Source organism: Bos indicus, chromosome 13, assembly GCF_029378745.1.
Source record: "Bos indicus isolate NIAB-ARS_2022 breed Sahiwal x Tharparkar chromosome 13, NIAB-ARS_B.indTharparkar_mat_pri_1.0, whole genome shotgun sequence".
Taxonomy (NCBI): Eukaryota; Metazoa; Chordata; class Mammalia; order Artiodactyla; family Bovidae; genus Bos; species Bos indicus.
The window spans coordinates 77,495,721-77,517,254 of record NC_091772.1 but is presented as its reverse complement, the minus strand read 5'-3'; the positions used below and the strand labels follow the sequence as shown (position 1 = coordinate 77,517,254).

The following is a 21,534-nucleotide window of genomic DNA, read 5'->3' as shown; positions in this document are numbered from 1 at the left end:
ACGAGCTCTGGAACTCCGGGGAGTTCTCCTACCCGGAGCTCTCCTACTGGGAAGATCTTCCTTTCCTCTGGGATTTTAGGAAGAAACTGGAAGCTCCTCACTCCAGCCTCCAAAACCCCATGTGATCTGCCTTTCCGTCATCATCTCCGACCTTCCTTTCCTCACTTCTTCCACCCTGGCCTCCTCTCTGGTCCTGAAACATACCTTGTTCCTGTCTCAGGGCCTTTGTACTTTCTGCTTCCTCTATCTTGCTCATCCTCAGACTTCAGCGCAACAGCCACCTCCGAGGGGCCTTTCCCGACCAGCTGCCTTCTCCCTCATAGGCATCTCTCCCCACAATCACGTCCCTGCTGTTATTTATCTGTTTATTGGCTCCTCCTCTCTCCTGGGGCTTCCCAGGTGGCTCAGTGGTGAAGAATCTGCCAATGCAGGAGAGGCAGGTTCGATCCCCGGGTCAGGAAGTTCCCCTGGAGGATAAAAATGGCAACCTATTCCAGTGTTCTTGCCAGAAGAATCCCACAGACAGGGGAGCCTGGCGGGCTATGGTCCGTGGGTTCGCAGAGTCAGACACGACTGAGCGACTGAGTACACACACACCTCTCTCCTGAGAAATGACTTCCTGCTTCCTTCACGGCTGTGCTCCTCAGAGCCCAGCACAGTGCCTAGAACTCAGAAATTATTCAGTACCTGGTGACCAAATGAACGAAAAATGTGAAACATGCCCCAGAGAAGGGCTGAGCCAAACTTCTAGGCTCTTCTCCTGGTGAAGTACTCAGCACCCAGGGGGTGGCCGGCTAAGGTTTGAGATGAGAGCTCTGTGGCATGAAAGTGGGTGGAGAGGGCCTTCCCTGGCGGTCCAGTGGCTAAGACCCCGCGCTCCCAATGCCAGGGGCCCACGTTCATCCCTTATCGGGGAACTGGATCCTTCATGCCACAACTGAGACCCAGTGAGGCCAGATAAATACTAAAAGAAAAAAAAAGTTGGGGAGATTTCCTGAAAGAGAAAACAAGGCAGCTGAAAGGGCCCTTTCCTTCCTCTTACCCCTTGGAGAGGAAGACATGCTGTTGCCTTCTGGAAATCTCCAGTCATCTCGCTGCCTCCACAGACCCGGGAGCTACCCCAGCTCCCTTCACTGAATAAGCCCTGGACCAGCCCTCCACAGGCACGCTCCCGTTAGATCCCACCACTCAACGAGTGACAAAGGGTCCCTGCGCCCATTTCACAGATGGAGAAACAGATTTGGAGAGGGAAAGGAATTTGTCCTGGGTCCAGGGTGAAACCCAAACACTGGAACTCAGCCCTCTCTCTAAAGCCCCTTTTCTTGGCCCCCATGTTGCCTGCCACTCAACCCCACCATCCATGCCACTTCTGCATACTCCCCTAAAGCGCCACTGTCAGACAGTCCCTCTGCAATCTAACTCAAAGTCAGGAGAAAGTCCCTCTGCAATCTAACTCAAAGCCAGGAGACAGGCAGCTTTGTTTCTGTTTCACCTGCAAATTTAGGGCTCAGTTTCCACCAGAAAGGCATAGAGAGGTGAAATATTTATTTGGCTGCGCTGCGTCTTAATTGCGGCATGTGGGATCTAGTTCCCTGACCAGGGATCGAACCTGGGCCCTCTGAATTGAAAGTACAGAATCTTAGCCACTGGACCACCAGGGAAGACCTCTGCTTCAAGGTTTGAACCAGAGAAGTCAAAGAGTGAGCAGGAGAGGCAGGCCACGCTCCCAGTTTTATTCCCAGTCACAAAATTAGGCTGGCTCTGAAGGTCATTCATTGTACATATGGGGAGGGTGAGGCCCAAAGATGGGAAAGACTTGCTGAGGTCACACGTGGCAGAGTTGGACCCAGAACCAGACTCAGTTTCCCCAGCCATAAAATGGGTTAGACTGGGTGGGATGCGGAGCCTGGCAAATGTTCTCTCCCAGGCCTCAAGCAGTGCCTCCTGTAGGAAGTCTTTCCTCCTGCTCCCAGGTGGACTCAGTTTCTCCCAGGCAGTGGGCTCTCCCCCTCTCCTCTGGACCCTCTCACTCTGCTTTGCAATAAGTTGTGTGTCTGTCCCTCTGCTACTAAACAGGAAGGAGGGTTGGGTCTTACTTGCTCTTGCAGACCTGGTGTCTCGTCCAGAGTTGATCACCTTTAGTTAAAATGTATGCATTTTTATTTAGGTGTATATGCAGTATCAGAGAAGGCAATGGCAGCCCACTCCAGTACTCTTGCCTGGAAAATCCCATGGACGGAGGAGCCTGGTGGGCTGCAGTCCATGGGGTCGCTAAGAGTCGGACACGACTGAGCGACTTCACTTTCACTTTTCACTTTCATGCATTGGAGAAGGAAATGGCAACCCACTCCAGTGTTCTTGCCTGGAGAATCCCAGGGACGGGGGAGCCTGCTGGGTTGCCGTCTCTGGGGTCGCACAGAGTCGGACACGACTGAAGCGACTTAGCAGCAGCATATGCAGCATACCAGCCCTTCATTCATTCCACCGGCGACCCCCGCGCATCAGGCACCACAGTGCTAGGAGTTGCAGGTTTGGCGATGGACACAATGAACACGGTAGACTGGGCTCCACTGCACAGAGCTCCTAGCAGAGTGGTGGAGATGGGCATTGCACCTCATCCTGCAAACATTCAAACTCACGTTGGCGGGGCCAGGAAGAGAGTGAGGTGCCAGGGCGTAAAATTTAAGATGTGAACTCTCGAGGTGGTAGTGTATGCCCCCTCCTCAGCCTGGCCCTGAAAGCACGAGCAGAGAGACGAGCCCTCATCAGGGAGGCAGGAGAGGGTCATGGAAGGCAGCCCTGAGAAGGGAAGATGTATAAACACACACGTCACTCAGGGTAATTGTTCTCCACTCCCTAACCAATCCAAGCCCCTTTTATATGACAAATATTCTGTGAACTCCTCACCACTATGAAAGTCATAGATAATATACTTGACTTGGTCGGGAAGATCCCCTGGAGAAGGAAATGGTAACCCATTCCAGTATTCTTGCCCGGAAAATCCCGTGGACTGAGGAGCCTGGCAGGCTACAGTCCCTGGGGTCAAAAAGAGTCGAACACGACTGAGCGACTTCCCTTTTCCCTTTTCCCTAGCAGTCCAGTGTGTTAAGACTTCGCACTTCCACTGCAGGGGGCACTCCCAAGGGTTTGATCTTTGGTTGGGGAACTAAGATTCCACGTGATGCACAGTCAAAAGAAAAAAAAGAAGTAGATACTAGACTTTGCCTAGGTACATAACTTATCCCCCAGCCAAATCAATACACGTAATGCCCTAACTTTAGCAGAAAGAATTACAAGGAAAATAATTTATATTAAACTTGTATGCATTTCAATACACAAATGCCTGGTCACGACGATGACTCCAGAAAACACGATGAAGCGTCAGGTGCGTACCCTATACATAGACGCGCTGCAAGTGCAACAGAGGGAAAACAGCCACAGGTGTGCTGGCAGCCCACATACCACGAGTGGCGCTGCCATCAGTCATGCGGTTTTTCCAGTGTCGTGAGTAACTCTCAGTGAAGTTCTGAACAGATGAAAAGACAGTTCTACAGCTGTTTCAGTCAATGGTTGCATTTCTGGAAAATTCGGGCTATGTTAAACCTTGGCACTGGTGGGAGATTTTGATGTGTTTAGATGTAAAATGGAGTCAGAGCCTAGGTTCGAGAAATCGTAAGCAGCCCTGTTTTGTGCGGTTCAGGCCGCCCAGCGTACCAGCCTCTGCCCCCTGGGTGCCCAAGTGCCCCCCCAACTATCCTCAGGACAGCCCCACACTTTTCCAGGCCTTCTGGGCAGAATCACTGGAGCCAGCCTCCCGCTTATAGCCAGTGTCCAAACTGAAGGCCACTCTGTTATCTACTGGTCCTTCTATTCTCAACCTAATGGCTTGTTTACGCTTTATTTACATTATCAGGGGCCTGGCACGCCCCCACAGCAGCTTTTTTTTTTTTCCCAATTTGTGCACAACCTTGGCAATTAGCCTTGTAAGTAAAGGAGACATCAGCAGAAATTTCCTCCTGACCGATCTGAACCAGCCTTGTTCCCAAGAAGTCAGCAGCCCCTGGCTGACTCCACTGTGAATTCTCAGCTGCTCCAGACCAGCCCTGTGGACAATAACCAGCTCCCCTGTGCGCTCACAACCAGAAATGGCAGCTCATGAGGTCTGGAACCCCTGCTGTTGTTTTTTAGAACCAGAACCATAATGAGTGCTTCTATGAGCTAAAGCCTTTTTTAAAAAAAATAATTTTGTTGATTTATTTTTTTGGCTGTGCTGGGTCTTAGTTGTGGTATGTGAGATCTTCAGTCTTCACTGAAGTACGTAGTATCTTTAGTTGCGGCAAGTTCGATCCAGCTAGCTCATCAGGGATCGAGCCCGGACCCCCTGCATTGGGAGTGATAGCCACTGGACCACCAGGGAAGTCCTTATGAGCCAAAGACCTAACTCCAACAGACTTTCTTACCCAAGCAGCTAATGCATACCTGGGTTTCTCTTCCTTGAGAAGGAAGAGACAGAAAAAGAAAATTTCTTTTATTTCCTCCTTCATCCTTTCACCTTTCCCTAACAAGCCCCCGCCCCCACCCCCCCCACCCCACAATTAGACATGCACCTCCTGGTCTCCAAGAGGGAGATCTTATCCAGAATAAAGTACTTCACTTCTTGCCTTTAGAATTTCCAGATTTTAAGTCCTCCCAATTGAAAGCTAGGGATCTTTTAAGAGTAAAGGATGATGATTCATGATTCATCTTTTATAATTATCCTTGGAACCAAACCCATGAGGCATGCAGACCTACTGTGTGTTGTTTCTACTCATCCTCACCACCTCCAGGATAGACCTTTCTCATCCCCGTGTTGCTGATGAGGAAACAGAAGTTCAGAGAGGGCTGTGACTCGCCCAGGGTCACACAGAAGGTCCGCTGCAAAGCCGGAATTCATCCCGGATCCACTGTTCTCAGAGCCCACCCTTGTTACAGTCACCCTGCTGCAGAGTCCTTTTCCTTCTCCCAGGGTAGAAATAGCTGTTTACTCTATTTTCTATGAACAGGTTTCCAATGAAGCCTCCAGAATGTGTGTGATCAAGCCAGTGAATTCAAAAATACAGCTCTTATTACGGAACTTAGTATTAGCCAGCCACCCACCCGCCTGGCTCTAATTAAAGGCCTGTCTGTCTTCGGCTTACAAATCTCGGCTTTCTGGGGCTTATAATTTAACCAGTTGCAATCAAGCCCCAGAGAGTTGCTGGTAGAAGACTGGCCTCTCCACTCCCCATCTTACTGAGGCTAGTGATAGAGAGACAGGGTACCATTAATATGGCCTTGGGTTCGAACCCTGACTCGGCAGCTCAGGGGTGGGGCTCAGGTAAGGCCGGCAAGTCCAGAATCGATATTATTGATTTTTTCTTTTCTTTCAGACTCCAAGATGGCTCAACATGGCAGATCCTGTCTTTATAATAGATATAGATATTTTTGTTTGTCATGCATTTTTTTTTTGCATTAAGTATGATTTTCTAAAATAGTGCCCTAAAATATTATATATCTTGATTTCTGAGTTTTGGGAGACTTCAGTTTTGCACCCTTAAATTTTTTCACTCTAGTCTTGGCCCTGGTGCCACTTCATATAACCTTTGTCAAGTTACCACCCACTCGCCTCCAAGCTGCAGTTTTCCCACCTATAAAGTGACGTTACTAATAGGACCTACCTCATTGTGTGGCTGGATCTCAATCCCTGGCATACAGCTGGCACACAATAATAGCTGCCAGTGTGGGGGAAGAGAGAAACTGGCATTGGCATTGGGGGTGGGATGAGACTTTGATGCAAGACTGTGCATCACAGGGCTTCTCCCATCCTGAGCTCCCACCCACTGAATACCAACCCCACATGTGACGATCAGAAATGCCTGCCACCCGCAGTTTTCCCATTGCCTCCCAGAGGACAGTGCCACCACCACCAGGCTAGGTCACCGTCTTGGAGTCCCACAGACCTGGGCTCAAATCCAGGTTGTCATTTAGCTGTGTGACCTTGGGCAAGTTCCTTAACCTCTCTGAGCCTCTCGTTTTTGTTTTTTTTTTTTTTTCTCTTTCATTGGCAAAATAACACCAGTATCTCATAGGGGTGATTTGAGTGTTTGACTATCCAATTTGTGGTAGTTGCTGCTGTTATGATCATGTCATTTGTATTCAAAGCAGTAAGCTCTTCTTGGAGCAAAGCTCTCTTGTGGCAGTTTGTGGGGGAGGAGGGAACCAGCTACCAGATGAAGTTGTGAAGGAAGAAGCAGATCTAGCCTGCTAATGTGTATTGTTTAAATTGAACTGTATTTACATATTTTAATTAGCTGCCAGCATTAACAATTTGGAAGATTTCATGGGGAAAAACTAGACTTGTTTGTTTGTTTGCTTCTCTTAAGAAGTCGGAAAATGAGGCTGCCTTTGGACCACCTCTTTTCCCTCCAGGAGCTGGTGAGAGGGGCCTGAGCATCCCTTCCTGCTCCGGGAATTTTTACATCCAGCCGGCTGGAGCTGTTTGTACTTCCTGCCTGGGTCTCATAGGCCACCCTGTTTGCAACCCCTGGCTGGCTGTGAGGGAGGGGGAAGGACGAAGCCCTCCTTAGGAAACTGGAAGGACGTGTTCTAAAAGGAAGCAAAGGAGTGGGTCTGGGTTGTCAGGGAAGATAAGAAGCCCTGGCGGAATTCGGAGTGCCTCAAAAGTGGCTGAGAGAATCAGGTTTTATTTGTTCAATCTTGCAAGCTCATCGCAAATTGCTAAGAGCCAGGAAAATGTTAACATTCTAGGGATGGAGGCTGAGAAGAGGCATAGCGAGAACAAAAACCTGGACGCTGGAATCCTCCTAAATTGCCCAAGGAAAGTGGGCAGAGGCTGGGACCAATCAGATAGGGGATGGAGCACCAGGTCAGGAGACCCCTAATCTAGTCCTGCCCTGCCGCAGACTGGCCTGGAGACCTGGGTCAGTCACTCCCCTCTTTGGGCTGATCCTAGACTCTTACCCTAGAATGAGTAAAAGGGAAGCATTGAACCAAGGAGGGGCCTTCAGGCTCTGAAATTTGAGGTCATCTTCTTCATTACATTCATCATCATCCCAGTACACAGTAGGCGCTTAAGCAGCATTGTACTGTATTTCCACACAGGTGCACGGAGCTGTGTGGCAATTTTGCCTCATCTAGGGCTGTATTCTCTGAAGGCAGGGCTTAATAGTTCTAGGAACAGCCGGAGAAAGGAGCTGTGTTTATAATCGCTGCCTGGGCTGTGGGCTGGAACTCTAGGGAAGATTCCAAACACAGGCAAGACAAAAAAAAGGGGGGGTTAAATGAGAGCTGGGGTCCCTTGGAGGGCTGAGGGCTCAGGAGACAGACTGTAGGGACCGGGTAAGGGAGCCTGGTCCTGAGCAACCACTGGTCCGGCTCAACTGTGATCTCTCTGAGGAGGGAATCGAGTGGTGAGTACCTTACCCATGGCAGCTGCCATAGGGCCTGACATGCTTGAGGGATGCATGAATAATTGATGAAAAGAAAGATGGAGACAAAGATGAATATAGGAAATGAGAGAGAGGAAGGGATGGATGGATGGATGGATGGATGGTAGAAGACTAAAGGATATTGGATGCTGCATAAGTGGATAGAAGATGGATGAATTTTAAAATGCAGAATGAGTGGAAGGAGAAAAGAATGAAGGGAGGGAGGGAAGATAAGGAAGAGAGAAAAGGAAAGTAGAGGAACTGACAGGTGGAAAACTGGCTGGATGAATGAACAGGTAGACAGTAGGGCAGTGAGAGGGAGGAAGATGGACCATATCCAGTTGGATGGATGGATGGGTGAGTGGACACCTAAGTGTAAACTGGTAAGTGGCTGGCTGGCTGGATGAACGTAAGAATGGAGAATGGGTGAAAGGGAGGAATTAGGTGTGTGGTAGGTGAATGAATGGATAGAAAATGGAGTGGATAGATGAAAGGGTGGAAGAAAGGAGGCTTAGGTCTGCCTCTGAAAAACAATCCACTAATAAGCATTTATTGCGCCCCACTGTGTGCCTAGCCCCATTCTAGGCACTGTACAGACAGAGAAATAAGGTCAGGCTCCTTCCCCACCTGACTTCCGTATTCCAGAACCGCCTCCCCCACACACAAGAAATTCACTGTCCAGTTGGGGAGAAATATTCAGAGGCTGGGTCTGTTGGCTAAGACAGCTCAGGTAATAGCTACAATCCCCAGCAGTCCACCAAGTCAGGCTGCAAACCGGGCTCCTCCACTGCAGTCTCAGAACCCTGAGTAGGAGTGGAAGATCCTGGCCAGGCTTCTTGTGTGGGCTTCGAGGAAGCTTTCTGAAATGTCTCCCTGACTGGCAGCTCGGTGAGGGCAGGAACCACGTCTGTGCTCACTGCTGCATCCCGGCATCTAGTGAGGCCCACCCTCACACAGAACGCAGTCAACGGCGTTTCTTCCATAAATGAATGAATAGGTGAGGGAATGAATGAATGGAAGCCTAGTAGCCTGTCCTATGGCAGGAGGCAGACTCCATCACCTTTGCAAACCTCAGTGCCCTTGCACCTGCCATGGATTTCCCTGGTGGGCCAGTGGCTAAGACTCCAAGCTCCCCAATGCAGGGGGTCTGGGTTCAATCCCTGGTTGGGGAACTAGATCCCACATGCAGCAACTAAGAGTTCACATGCTGCGAGGAAGGTCGAAGATCCTGAGAACTGCAACTGAGATCCGGTGCAGCCATATAAATGAATAAATAAATATTTTTAGAAGGAAAATGCTTTGTAAACTAGGTAGAGGTTTACAGATGGAAAGTGTGACATTAATAGAGGCAATAGTAGTAACATTAGCATCTATCATAGGAGCAATAATGGCCCCAGAAGTGATTATGTTGGTGGTGGTGATGATGGCGTTATTACTGGCAGTGGTAATAGAAGTATTAATGAAGGCAGTGATTTTATTGATGATGACAGTGGTGGTTATTTTCTTGGTGATAGGAAGGACAGAACTATCAGTAGCTGGGGAAAAGAGAAGGGAGGACGTTCTAGGAGGAAAAAAATATTCTGAGTTCAGTTGCAAGTGACAGAAATCCAATTCAAACTGGCTTATGCTCGAAAAGAAGGGGAGGGATGATTTATTGGCTCAAGCAACTGGAAAGTCCAGAAGTAGCTCTGGCTTCTAGCCCAGATAAACAGGCCCTCGAACCATATTGTGAGGACTTGTCACTGCAACTTAGTCTCTCTCCATCTTTGGTCTCTGCCTTCCCGTGGGTGAGCTTCATTCTCAGGCAAGCTCTCTGGGTTTCCTGGCCTCCCATATCCCAGCTAGACATTCCCCTTCAAAAGAGAACTGCTCCTCTCCAGTCCCAGGAGCTATCCAAAGTCCCAGGGCTTGCTTTCACTGGCCCATTTTGTATCACATGTCCATCACGCAGCCGATCACTGTGTCTAGGAGGGTTGGAATATGCCGACTGGACCAGCCCAGGTCGTATGGCCACTCCTAGAACGGGAGGTGGATAGGTGGCAACAGGGAAGGAGGAAAGAGATGTACATGGCAGGAAACCAGTGGGTGGCCTTCAGAGGCAGTGCCCGGCAGGTGACAGAGGTCAGAGGGCCTGGTGCTTGGTAGGTGCTCAGCAATTAATTTTTATCCTCCCTGTGCTCTGGGGATAGGTAACAACTCTTAAGTTGGATGACAGAGCAGAGCTGGGTTCACATCCTGGCTCTGCTATATGCTAGCTGTGTGACCTTGGGCAAAGTAACTTCTCTGTGGCTCAATTTTCTCATCCATAAAATGAGATGACAAGAATGGATCATTTTGAGTGTTAAACAACTTATTGCTTAGAGCAGGGCCTGGCACATAGTAAGTACTGAATAAATAGAAGTAATGTTGCCAATTTATATAACTTATGGGGGTTAAAATCTCTTCTCTCTGACTGGACACTCGTCTCCTGGATCTTCCTACAGCTGTATCCTTCTCCTTCAGGTCTCAGTTCAGATGTCACCTCCTTCAGGAAGCCCTCCCTGACCACCACAGCTAACAATATCCTCTCCACACCTGGTCACTCTCTATTCCATTAACCCATTTTCTTTGTAGTATCTGAAGTGACCTTGTTAATTTATGTTTTCCCATTTAATATCTGTTCCCCACACCCAACTGTCAGAGACTTGAAGACAAAGTCTGTGTTGGTCACTGCTGTGTCCTGAGAATCTCAAACAGGGCCAGGCACATAGCTTTGGCTCCATAAATGTTTGCTGAGGGGAATTCCCTGGTGGTCCAGTGGTTGAGACTTCACCTTCCAATGCAGAGGGTATGGGTTCAGTCCCTGGTCGGGGAGCTAAGATTCCCCCCATGCCTCTCAGCCAAAAATATCAAACCATAAAACAGAAACAATATTGTAACAAATTCGATAAAGACTTTAAAAATGGGTCACATCAAAAAAAGAAAGAAAAAATCTAAAAAAAAAACATTTGCCAGATGAATGAATGGATTCCTCTTTTTTCCCTGACACAGTGTCTTTGTACAGTATTTCCCGCATCAGGGCGGACTCTGGGATAGAGATGCGGTCATGGGGGAGTGGTGTGGAGCCGCACTCCCCACAATGGCCGGGGTGGAGCGGTGCGGGGGGCGGGGGGGGCCTGGATGAGCCTGTCACCCTCTGCCTTCAGAGAAGTGTTCGCTTTAGTCTCTGTCCCTGGCTGTGTGCAGGGTCGCAGCTCTGGGGGGCCTCGTGGGGCCAGGGTGTCCACCTTGACTTGGGTCAGCCCAGCCAAGGTCAGGCTAAAGCCGGAAGGCTAGGACGCTCGGATTACACATCCTTACATGTCCGGCTGCTTAGCGGGGATTAGTGCAGACACCACGCCTACCTGTCCTGTCCAGGACCGAGACAGGGGCCCAGGAGGGTGGGTCACAGGCTACCTCTGTGTCCCCACCCTTTAGACCCATCCTGGCCTGGGGAAGCTTCAAGACCCAGCAGACACTGGGCCAGGGCTGGCAGACAGCATGCCTTTATTTTCCGAGCTTCTTCATTGCCATTTGCTGAACGTCTCCTGTGTTCCAGGCCTGAACCCAGCACTTGATAGTTTCTCATTTGGTCCTTCAGGATGGCAGACTGGGTGGGGGAACTTCCCTGGTGATCCCGTGGTTAAGAATTCTAGCTTCCATTCCAGGGGCACAGGTTCAATCTCTGGTCAGGGAACTAAGATCCTACATGCCATGCAGCCAAAAAATGAATTAAAAAAGCAAAAGATGGCTTTAAAAAAAAATGTGGTTGCTCAATAAATAGTCATGGAACACCTACTGTGTGCCTGGCACAGGTCTCAGCAGTGGGGACACAGAAGCGATAAAGGTGGTTGCTGTATTCTTGGAGCTTTTAAAAGGCAGGACAGACAGTCAGTGAGGAAATGAAGATTGTTTTTAAATGCACTTCAGCTCCTAAAGCAAGGGATGGAGGAGAGGAAGGGAAGCCGTGGGTCAGCAGGTGAGACCCCCCGCCTTATCCTCGCTCTGGTCTCAGGAAGGTGATTTGTGCCCCGAAATCCTTTGTTGGTTGGGAGGAGCATCGTTGTCTAGAAGAGAGTTAAACGTGCCCCTCTGCCCATGGAATTCTCCAGGCAAGAATCCTGGAGTGGGTTGCCCACTCCTTCCTGCAAGGGATCTTCCTGACCCAGGGATCGGACCCAAGTCTCCTGCATTGCAGGCGATTCTTTACCGCCACAGAAGCCCGAATGTGAATCATTGTCCCATAAGCATGGGCTGAATGACTGAGTGACTATTCTGCTGTTGCTCAAAAGCCCTCCATGGCTCCTCATTGCCTGCAGGCTCCCCTGCAGGCCCCGCAGCCAGTCTTCACAGCCCCCAGTCCTCCTCTGGCCTCACCGGCGTGTTCCTCCCTGTTCTCGCCTTCTCAGAAGTGGCTGCCACCCGCTTGCTGGTTGCTCAGGACAGAACCCAGATTCCTCCTTGACTCTTCTTTCCCTCACCTCACACGTCTGAGCTGTCGGCAATTTGGTTTGTTTCACCTTCAAAATATGCCTTGAATCTGTTTTCTGGATTCTCAACAGCCACCGCCGTCTCTCTCCCGGACGCCTGCCGGGTCCTGTCACTTAGATTCTTGCTTCCATGTCAGTCTCCCCACAGACTGTTTACCGAATGCAGCTGGAGGGTCTTAAAAACCTGCGTGACACCGTGCCACTAGCCTGCTGAGAAGCCCTCTGCGGCTTATGTGGTTCTCAGAATCTAAACATCCTATCAAGTCTTCAAGGCTTTCTTCACTTCTCTCTAGGACCTCATCTCAGACACCCCTGCCTTCCTCCCAGCTCTGGGTGCATAGCTCGCCTTTCTCTTCCTCTTACAGTCTGTTCCCTGACTCAGGGCCTTTGCACTTCCTGTTCTCTCTCCCTGGGACACCTTGTCCGCACGTCTTCCCATGCCCAGCTCCTTTGCATCCCTCAGATCTGCCCCCAAATGTCAGCCCTTCAGAGAGGCCCTCCCTGGCCTCTCACACTAAAGTAGTCACTCCTCCCCTCCCTATTTTTTTAAATCTCGTTACTTTGTTCTATTGGCAGGATGAGGAGTGGAGAATGGTGGTGGGGAGGGCTTCAGGGAGGTCTGAAAATGGAAGAAAATGCAAAGATGGGTCTAAGGGCAGGGGGAGAAGAGGGCAACAGAGGATGAGATGGTTGGATGGCATCATCGACTCAATGGACATGAGTTTGAGCAAACTCCGGGAGATAGTGAAGGACAGGGAAGCCTGGCGTGCTGCAGTCCATGGGGTCGCAAAGAGTCGGACACACCTGAGCAATTGAACAACAAAGGAAGACATAGCACAACCAGGAAGTGCAGACCGTAGCACAGAGCAGTGGTGGGCTAGAGCGGGCGAGGATTCCAGCCCCACACCCCTGATCCAGAGTATCCCATGGGCCCAGCTGCAGACCCAGCGTCCTTAAGGGGCCTGTGACTGCTTCTTTGGCACTGTTTGATCCTTTCCCTCATCGCTGGCCACACTTCTAATGATTTATTCCTAGGCTCACAGACCGAGATCCCTGCAGAGGCCAAGCAGGCCTCATAAACAACTTGCGTGGGCTGCCTGTAAGACTTTAAAAGCTCAGGCTTGGATGAGCTGGCGCTCAGCCCCAGCCTGGGGTTCACAGAAGAACATAGGCCCAGAGGAGCCAGAGCGTGATATTTTTTTTTTTTTGAGAAGGGGGGAAATCTGGGTTCATAGGGAAATAAATGTTGGCAGATAATTACTGTGTGGGCTCAAATTACCTGTCCGTAGGCAGGCGGAGCCCTCCAGTTGGAGGGTGGTCTGAGTTCGTACTTGGCACGGCCACTCACCCTTCACCGGTACCAAGTGGCAGTCTGGGGTGTGCATGCTTCCCCCATGATTTCATCCCTGCCTCCCAAACACCCGTGTGGTGGAGACTATCCTGAACCCCACGTTACAGATGAGAAAACTGAGGTTCAGAGAGAGGTGTGATTGTCCATGCCAGGGCTCAGCCTCTACATGGCCTCATGTGGCCCCAATGCTAAAGAGATTCTAAACTCTGAACTAAAAGGTTTTGCCTGATTTGCCTGATTTCTTCCTCCATTCCTGTCCCCTTCATACAACAGGAAACTAAGGCTCAGAGAGGTTAAGTAGTGTCCCAGAGGTCACCCGGCTGGCAAGAGCCAGGATTACAGCCCAACTTCTGCCCAGTGTCAGAGCCTACAGATTAAACCCTTTATTATCTGTCCAGCTCCAAAGAAAAGCAGCTCTGAAAAGTTCAAACAGCCACAGAATCTTGGCAATGCTGAAACCATTACCTGTGTACACAGCTAGTAAGTGTAAGTTTCTAAGTGCTAGGACCCTGGACCCTTCCCTGGAAACCTTGGGTTGCAGCCAGGACCCTCAGATGGCATTTTTTGGAGGGACTGGAAATCTCAGGAGTTTTGTTTAAACACTGACATCCTGGCAGCTGGTTCATTTTATTTGCCAACTCCTAAGCCTTGGTTCCCACTCCTACCAGACCCCAACACAGTTTGGAGGTTTCCAGATGGAATCTGGAACCTGAACAGCAGCTTGGAGCTCCACATGGTGTATCTCTTCCAGTCCTCCATCCGCCACCCTGTGGTTTGTGGGGGAAGGGAACTGGCATTTACTGAGGACTTATTGGATGCCAGGCAGCTTCTGTGTTGTATTTCAGTGTGACTCAGTCACTTTCTGGCTGTGTGTTCCTGGGCGAGTCACTTTGCCTCCATGAATCTTAATTTTCTTGCATGTTAAAGGAAGAGAAAAATTTTGTTAGCCAGGTCAGTTTTTATTTGAAAGAATCAGAAACCCAAATCAAAGAAGGGCACTGATGGGTTCATATTATTTCAAAGTCCAGGGAATGATTTCAGGAATGGCTGTATCCAGCTGCTCAGCTAGTGTCATCAGAAACCTGCCTTTGTCTCTTAGCATGGAGTCCCTCTACACTGGCTGTATTCTTGGGCAGATTCTTTCCAGAGGGCCAAAAATTACTCTCTGGCCCCTATAGGTGGATATCCTGTCAACTCAGCAGTCTCTGATGAAATTATTTCCCAATAATTTCAGAAGCAATCCCAGAACGAAACTTGATTAGCCAGTTTGAGTCAGGCCCGCACTGCTAAACCAATCATTGTGTCCAGGGGAATAGACGAACTGTGGTCTTGGAGAAGACTCTTGAGAGTCCCTGGGACAAGCAAAGAGATCAAATCAGTCAATCCTAAAGGAAATCAACCCTGAATATTCATTGGAAGGACTGATGCTGAAACTGAAGCTCCAATACTTTGGCCACTCATTGGAAGAGCTGACTTATTGGAAAAGACCCTGATGCTGGGAAAGATTGGAGGCAGGAGAAGAAGGGGATGATAGAGGATGAGATGGTTGGACGGCATCACCACCTCAATTGGACATGAGTTTGCACAAGCTCTGAGAGATGGTGAAGGACAGGGAATCCTGGCGTGCTGCAGTCCACGGGGTCACAAAGAGTCGGACGCGACTGAGCAACTGAACAACAACAGCTGGTAAACTTGGATCTCGTTCTCACCCTCCCTGGGACTGAGGACTACACTCACCTTCACTCAACCAGAAGAGTGGAGGAGGGTTGATTTCCTCCCGAAACGCTGAAGTCTTAAACATCAAAAATGACACGGGACTTCCCCGAAGGTGCAGTAGTCAGAACTCAGCGCTCTCACTGCCAAGGGCCTGGATTCAATCCCTGGGTGGGGAACTAAGATCCCACAAGCTGTCTGTACAGTGCAGGAAAAAAAAAAAGACAAAAGTATCTATCTCCTAGGTACTTGTGAGAATTAGAAGAGATAATATGCTGGGCCTGGCTCTTAGTACCTGCTCGGTTAACAACTTGCCTTTGTCTTCTCTCTCCTGAACCCCTGACTATCTCCCTGACCCAGCATGCCCACCCTAGAGTTAGGCAAGGCTGGGTTCAAGTTCAATCCTAATTCTCCTGTGTGACTTTGGACACGTTTTTTAGCTGCTCCAAGCTTCAGATTGGTCCTCTGAAAAGTGGAAGTGATAAAACTTACCTCCTGGGATGGTTGTGAGTAAAAGCCTAGAGTGAGTGAGCAGTATACAGTAGGTGTTCAATAGGTGGCGGCTTCCAGCCTTCCCTCTCTGTACACACCTGTCCCAGCCAGACTGGACTGACTCTCAATCCCTACCTCCAAACCTTTGTACCTGCGGTAACCTCCATCTGAAACACCTCCTCCTTCCATCTCCACCTGCTGGAATCCATCTCAAGTCCTTAAGTCCGGATGAGTCCTCCTGGTAAGGAAGGCTTCCCTCTCTGTGCTTTGGTTTTTCCCAACTGCAAAATCAGAATGAGAGTGTCTTCATCTTCGGGTTGACTTAAGGAGTTAATAAGATGGAACTGCCGATGGAAAGCACTCTACCTAGCATGAGTAATCAATAAACACTAGCTGTTATTATTGTATCATTGTTATTAGATGTTCGGCTGCTAATTCCAGCTTGTGTTTCCCCATAATGCCTCACGCAGGGTGATGACTCAATAAACTTGCTGCATTTGGGTGGTCTAGCTGGAGCCACAGTTTCTGAACCCACCCACTCATCCATGCATCCAACAACCATCCAGTCATCTATCCGTTCATTCGTTCATTTGTTGCACCAATATTTCTGAGCATCAACTCCTTACCGAGCTCTGTGATGGGCAATAGAGATCCAGCCTTGCGAGACAGACACAGTTGCTGCCCTCACAGTGCTAATCTGGGTGGGTGGGCAAATGAATAAACAAGATGACTGCAGACTGTGGCTCATCCCCAACAAAGTGAAAGAGTGTGTGGTGAGACTGAGTGAGTAGGGAGGAGGTTACTCTGGATCAGGTTGTCAGCTCACCCTCTCTGAGGAGGAAATGTGAGGAATAAGAAGGAGCCAGCCACAGAGAAATCTGGAGTGAGGGCATTCAACGGAGACCAAATAACAAGTGCAAAGGTCCTGAGGCAGGAATGATCCTGGTATGTTGAGGGGCAGCTGGATGCCAGTGTGATAGAAGACAGGGACTGTGTGGGAGAAAGCAGAGGAGAAGAAATGTGAGAGGCCAACGTGGATCAGATCAGGCAGGGTCTTGTAAGCCCCGTAAGAGATGGGACCTTATTTTGAATGCAATAGGAAGCCGCTGGGGGGTGGTGTGGGGGGCAGCTGTAAGAAGGGGAAGGACAAGGCCTAGCCTCTACCTTAAAAAGGCTGCTATGACAGGGACAGTAAGAGTTGAGCCACACATCAGAAGGGCATTTAATTCAGTCTGGGGAAAGTTGAAAACGCTTTTTTGAGGAGGTGACATTTCTGCTGAGTCCTGAAAGAAGTCAGGAAGCAAAACTGTGTGAGGGATATGGAGTGGGGAAAGGGCACTCCAGGCCCAGCGGCAGCAAAGGAGAACATGCCGAGGGGTCCGCTGACCCCGTTATGACAGGAAAATGAGAGGCTGCTGGGATCCAGAGAAGGAAGGCGTCAAAGAAAAAAAATCAATGACGCTTGTTAAGATGGGAAGGCCGACTTTATTCAGGACCCCTGAGACCAGCGTGGGGACCACTGTAACGGACGGGGTTTAACAGTAGGAGAGAGATGGGTGTCAGCTCGGAGCACAGCCAGAGTGAGTGGGAGTTATAGCCAAGGAGCAGGGTGGGGTCAGTGGACGGAAGATCACTAAGAGGAAATACCAGCGGAAAAGGGGGACTCTGCGGACTTCCCTCGTGGTCCGGAGGCTAGGACCCCACACTCCCAGTGCAGGGGGACTGAGTTCAATCCCTGGTCAGGGAACTAGGTCCCCAAAGCTGCAACTAAAAGGAAAAAAGATCCCTCGAGCTGTAACTAAGACACAGCACAGCCAAGTAAATTAAAAGATAAATAAAAATAGATGTTTTTTTTAAAAGGAGGGATTCTAGCCAAATTAACCTGACAGGATCCTTGGCTGAATATCTGAGGGACTCCTTTCCAAAGTAGATCCTTGGTGGGGCAGGAAGAAGCGAATCAGAGTGAAACTGCTGCTACTAATACTAAATACTAATACAATCTGTCCTGCCCTTAGTGTGTGAGGCCGGGAAATCCTTTCACATCCGCCCTCACGACCTCTCTCACCTCGTCTCCTCTCCCTCTCCCTTTCGCTCACCCTGCTTCAACCTCTCTGGCCAACATGTTCCCACCTCAGGCCTTTGCACGTGCTGTCGCCTCTGCCTGGAATGCTTTTCCTGCTGATGGCCACATGGCAGCTCCTCCTTATCATTCAAGTCTCCGCTCCAGTGTCACCTCCCCACAGAGGCCCTCCCTGACCCCTGCAGCGGCAATAACTCATCTCATGGGCATCTTCTTTCCCAGTAACCTGCTCCATTTTTCCCTAGCAACAGTCACCACCCAAAATAATCCTCTTGGCTTGCTACTGTTCACTGCATGTCCCTTCCCTCTACAAGGTGGTCAGCTCTACACAAGCTGGGATTTTCGCCCGGTTTGTCCACTGCTGTATCCCTAGAGGTTAAAATGGTACCTGGCATCATTGAACAAATGAATGAGGTCAATCTTAATAAAAACCTCACCATGTTGATATTATTATTCCCTTTTTACAGATGGGGAAACTGAGCCTCAGAGAGGAGTTCCTTGTGTAAATTTTCACAGCCATGTGAGGGATACAAACTCTTTGGCCTCCCTCCAATGAATAACAGCAATAGCTAATTGTAACAGTCCCACCTTAGAATAATCTTATGTTGGGATTTCCCTGGTGGTCCAGTGGTTAAGACTCTATGCTTCCACTGCAGGGACCCCAAGTTCAGTCCTTGAGTTGGGGAACTAAGATCCTACACATACATGGCGTGGCAAAAAAGGAAAAAAGAAGTCTTGAGCTGAAGTCTTCCTCTCAGTTTCTCTTTTTTTTTAATGAGCCACTAACTTTCACTGAATCCTTACTGTGCGCCAGCCATTATCTCAGTGAATATTCAGTGAAGTAGGAACTGCTTATCCCCATTGCGGAGATGAAGAAATTGAGAAGCTCGGAGAGGTTAAATAACTTGTCCAAGATCTCACAGCTGGAAAAATCAAGAAGCTGGGATTGAAATGCAGGTCTAGTTCGTAACCAGTGCATTCTAGTACCTCCATCTCACTGGACCTAGTTTGTTCATTCATTGTTTTTAAATTCACTTATCCCACTTTCTGCTTATATGTGACAAATAAGTGAAGGCAGGCTCACTGTTAAAGAAAGTGGATGAAAATCCATATTATAGAGTCTCCCCGATAATGACGATCTGGCAAGATCATCATTGTTTTTAACCTCACATTACTATTGAAAGATCACAGCTGGAGGAGAAGCATCAGTTTAGCTCTTGTCTTGCTGTTCATCTGGGCTTGCATTATTAATACTATCTCCAAGCGGTTGTTTCTTTGCGAGGATCTTTGTAAGCCATTTATCTTTGTCTGTGGTCTTCCCTTGTGGCTCAGCTGCAATGTGGGAGACCTGGGTTCGATCTCTGAGTTTGGAAGATCTCTTGGAGAAGGGAAAGGCTACCCACTCCAGTATTCTTGCCTGGAGAATTCCATGGACAGTCCATGGGGAGGCAAAGAGGCAGACACGACTGAGCGACTTTCATTTTCACTCTTATCTTTGTCTTCAAGGAATAGTTTGGTTAACACCAGAGTATAGAGGGCTTCCCAGGTGGTGCTGGTGGTAAAGAACCCACCTGCCAACGCAGGTAGACGTAAGAGAAGAGGATTCAGTCCCTGGGTGGGGACGATCCCCTGGAGGAGGGCAGGGCCTGGAGAACCCCATGGGCAGAGGAGCCTGGCGGGCTGCAGGCCATGGGGTTGCCAGAGTCGGACATTGAATGACTAAGCACACAGGACACAGTGTAAGGAATCTGGACTCCAGCTCCACCAGGCGGATTCGGATACCCGAGATTATGCTGCAGTGCGTACACACACACACTCTCTCATGACTCTACGTCAAAGTTTATTCCTGACTCGTGCCATTTCCACCAAGGAACCAGTAACAATCCCGCACATCTCTCTTCTGAGTGGTGACTTGAGAATCCAGTAGCCCCATCCTCTCAACATGAGACCTCCGTTCCTGCAGCAACAGATCCTCAGTGGATATTGTGTGAGGAAGATCAGAGATGTGAAGACACTTGGCTTGAGAATGCCTGTGCTAAGTCGCTTCAGTCGTGTCCGACTCTTTGCAACCCCATGGGCCGTAGCCCACCAGGCTCCTCTGTCCATGGGATTCTCCAGGCAAGAATACTGGAGTGGGTTGCCATTTCCTTCTCCAGGGAATCTTCCCAGCCCAGGAACTGAACCCGCGTCTCTTAAGTGTTCTGCTTGGCAGGCGGGTTCTTTAGCATAGTGCCACCTGGGAAGCCCTAAGAATGCCCGGCCAGAATTAACAAGCAGGCCTCTCGACTATCCTCACATCCATTTTACTTCAATATGAATCTCTAGAAAGACTAAAATGCTACATGAAAAGGAACTATTGTCAAGCCGCCCAAATGCCTCTTTCTAAATGTGTATTAGAGGAACTCCCTGGCGGTCTAGTGGTTAAGACTCTGTGCTTTTGCTGCCCAGGGTCCAGATTCAATTCCTGGTCGGGAAGCTGAGACGCCACAAACCATGCAGCACAGCCAAAAATAAAAAAGAGTAAAAGAAAAAATATATTGGCCATTAACCAGCAAATCTGGCTATTGTCAAGAATGACCACTATGGACCATCATTCTGACATTAGCCAGAGTAGTACCCAAAATCTCAGCTTCCAGACTGACACATTTAGCTTCTTCTAGCAACCGAGCCACCTCGGCCAAGCTCTTAGACACGATCCTTCCCACCCCCATCCTGCCAGACTCAGCAGGCAAGGGGACAGGTTTGGGGCTCAGCAGAGCCTGTGGACACTGTCCTGGTTTAACATCTCGTACATGCCTTGTTTTTTATTCCAAACGCTGCTCTCTGCAGCGGAGATGGACTGATGCCATTCATCACTGTTAAGACTGACAGTCCCTTCTTCAGCTCCTCCTCCCTCAGCAGATATCAGGACTTGGCGATCACTCAGGCAGGAAGGACATTGCCCCACATTTTTACCCATCACCTCCTCCTCCTACCAAGATCGGAGTCAAGTTGCCTCCCCCATCTGAGGCATTGTCCTTGGATGGGCAGGACGTTGTAACATCACCAGCTTCTAGAATTCCTGCTTTGGCAAAGCTCGTGGGAACTGAGCTGACCTGTTAGGAAGACCCAACCCAGAGCTTGTTGGGAAGAGAGAGGTCCTCTAGGGGAGATAGTTCAAGTGAGGGCATATATTAAAAACATCACCCAGACCCCAGGATGGTAGGATAAGATGGTAGGAATGGCCCTTGGTTTCTAAAGAAAAGGGGGGACGCTTCAAAGTCTAGTAGATGTTTAACCTGCCTCTGCCCCTTTCCTGTCTCTTTGGATATTGTCTTTCCAAGCCTCAGTTTTCCAAACTATGAAATGGAGAGAGGGGACACAGCACACCCTGCAGGTTGTTTGGGGGATGAAAATGACATCCTTTATTCCATAATGTATGGAGCACCTACGGTGTACTCTGAGGATTCAAGTTTGAGAAAAGTCAGACACAAGCCCTGTCCCCCGGTTGCTTACATTCTACAGAGGAGACGCTATTGTAAGATTGCCACTTGGACAGCATCGTGAGGAGAAGGACGTGGGACTGTTAGAGCCTGTAATGAGGGATTTGACCTGATCTGGGATGGCTTCCCTGAGAACGTGGTGCCTGAGCTAAGAAAGAGGATGTGGAGTTAACCAGGCAGAGAGGAGGGAAAAACATTCCAGGCAGAAGGAACAGCGAGGGCAAAGTCCTTATAGTAAGAAGGATCATGGAGACTACGAGAGACCAAAGAAAGGGTAATGTGTCTGAGATGAGAAACCAAAGGGGAACGTGGAACAAGCCGAGGCTGGAGACTTAGGCAGGGTATAAGCTGAGCGACTGTAACTATGGACCCAAAAGCACAGGGGCTTCAGTAAGATGGCTGTTAGGAAGAGTTGGCAAACTTTTCCAGTAAAGGGCTGTTC

General features: G+C 49.3%; 1 protein-coding gene and 1 non-coding gene across 2 annotated transcripts in view; one reads left to right on the top strand and one right to left on the bottom strand.

Annotated features, from left to right (window-relative positions):
* KCNB1 (potassium voltage-gated channel subfamily B member 1) overlaps positions 1-21,534 on the top strand; it is a 114,290-nt gene that overhangs the window by 76,654 nt on the left and 16,102 nt on the right. The window lies entirely within an intron of this gene.
* Positions 1,589-1,661, bottom strand: TRNAE-UUC (transfer RNA glutamic acid (anticodon UUC)). Its single transcript has one exon. It is a non-coding gene; the product is annotated as a tRNA-Glu (tRNA).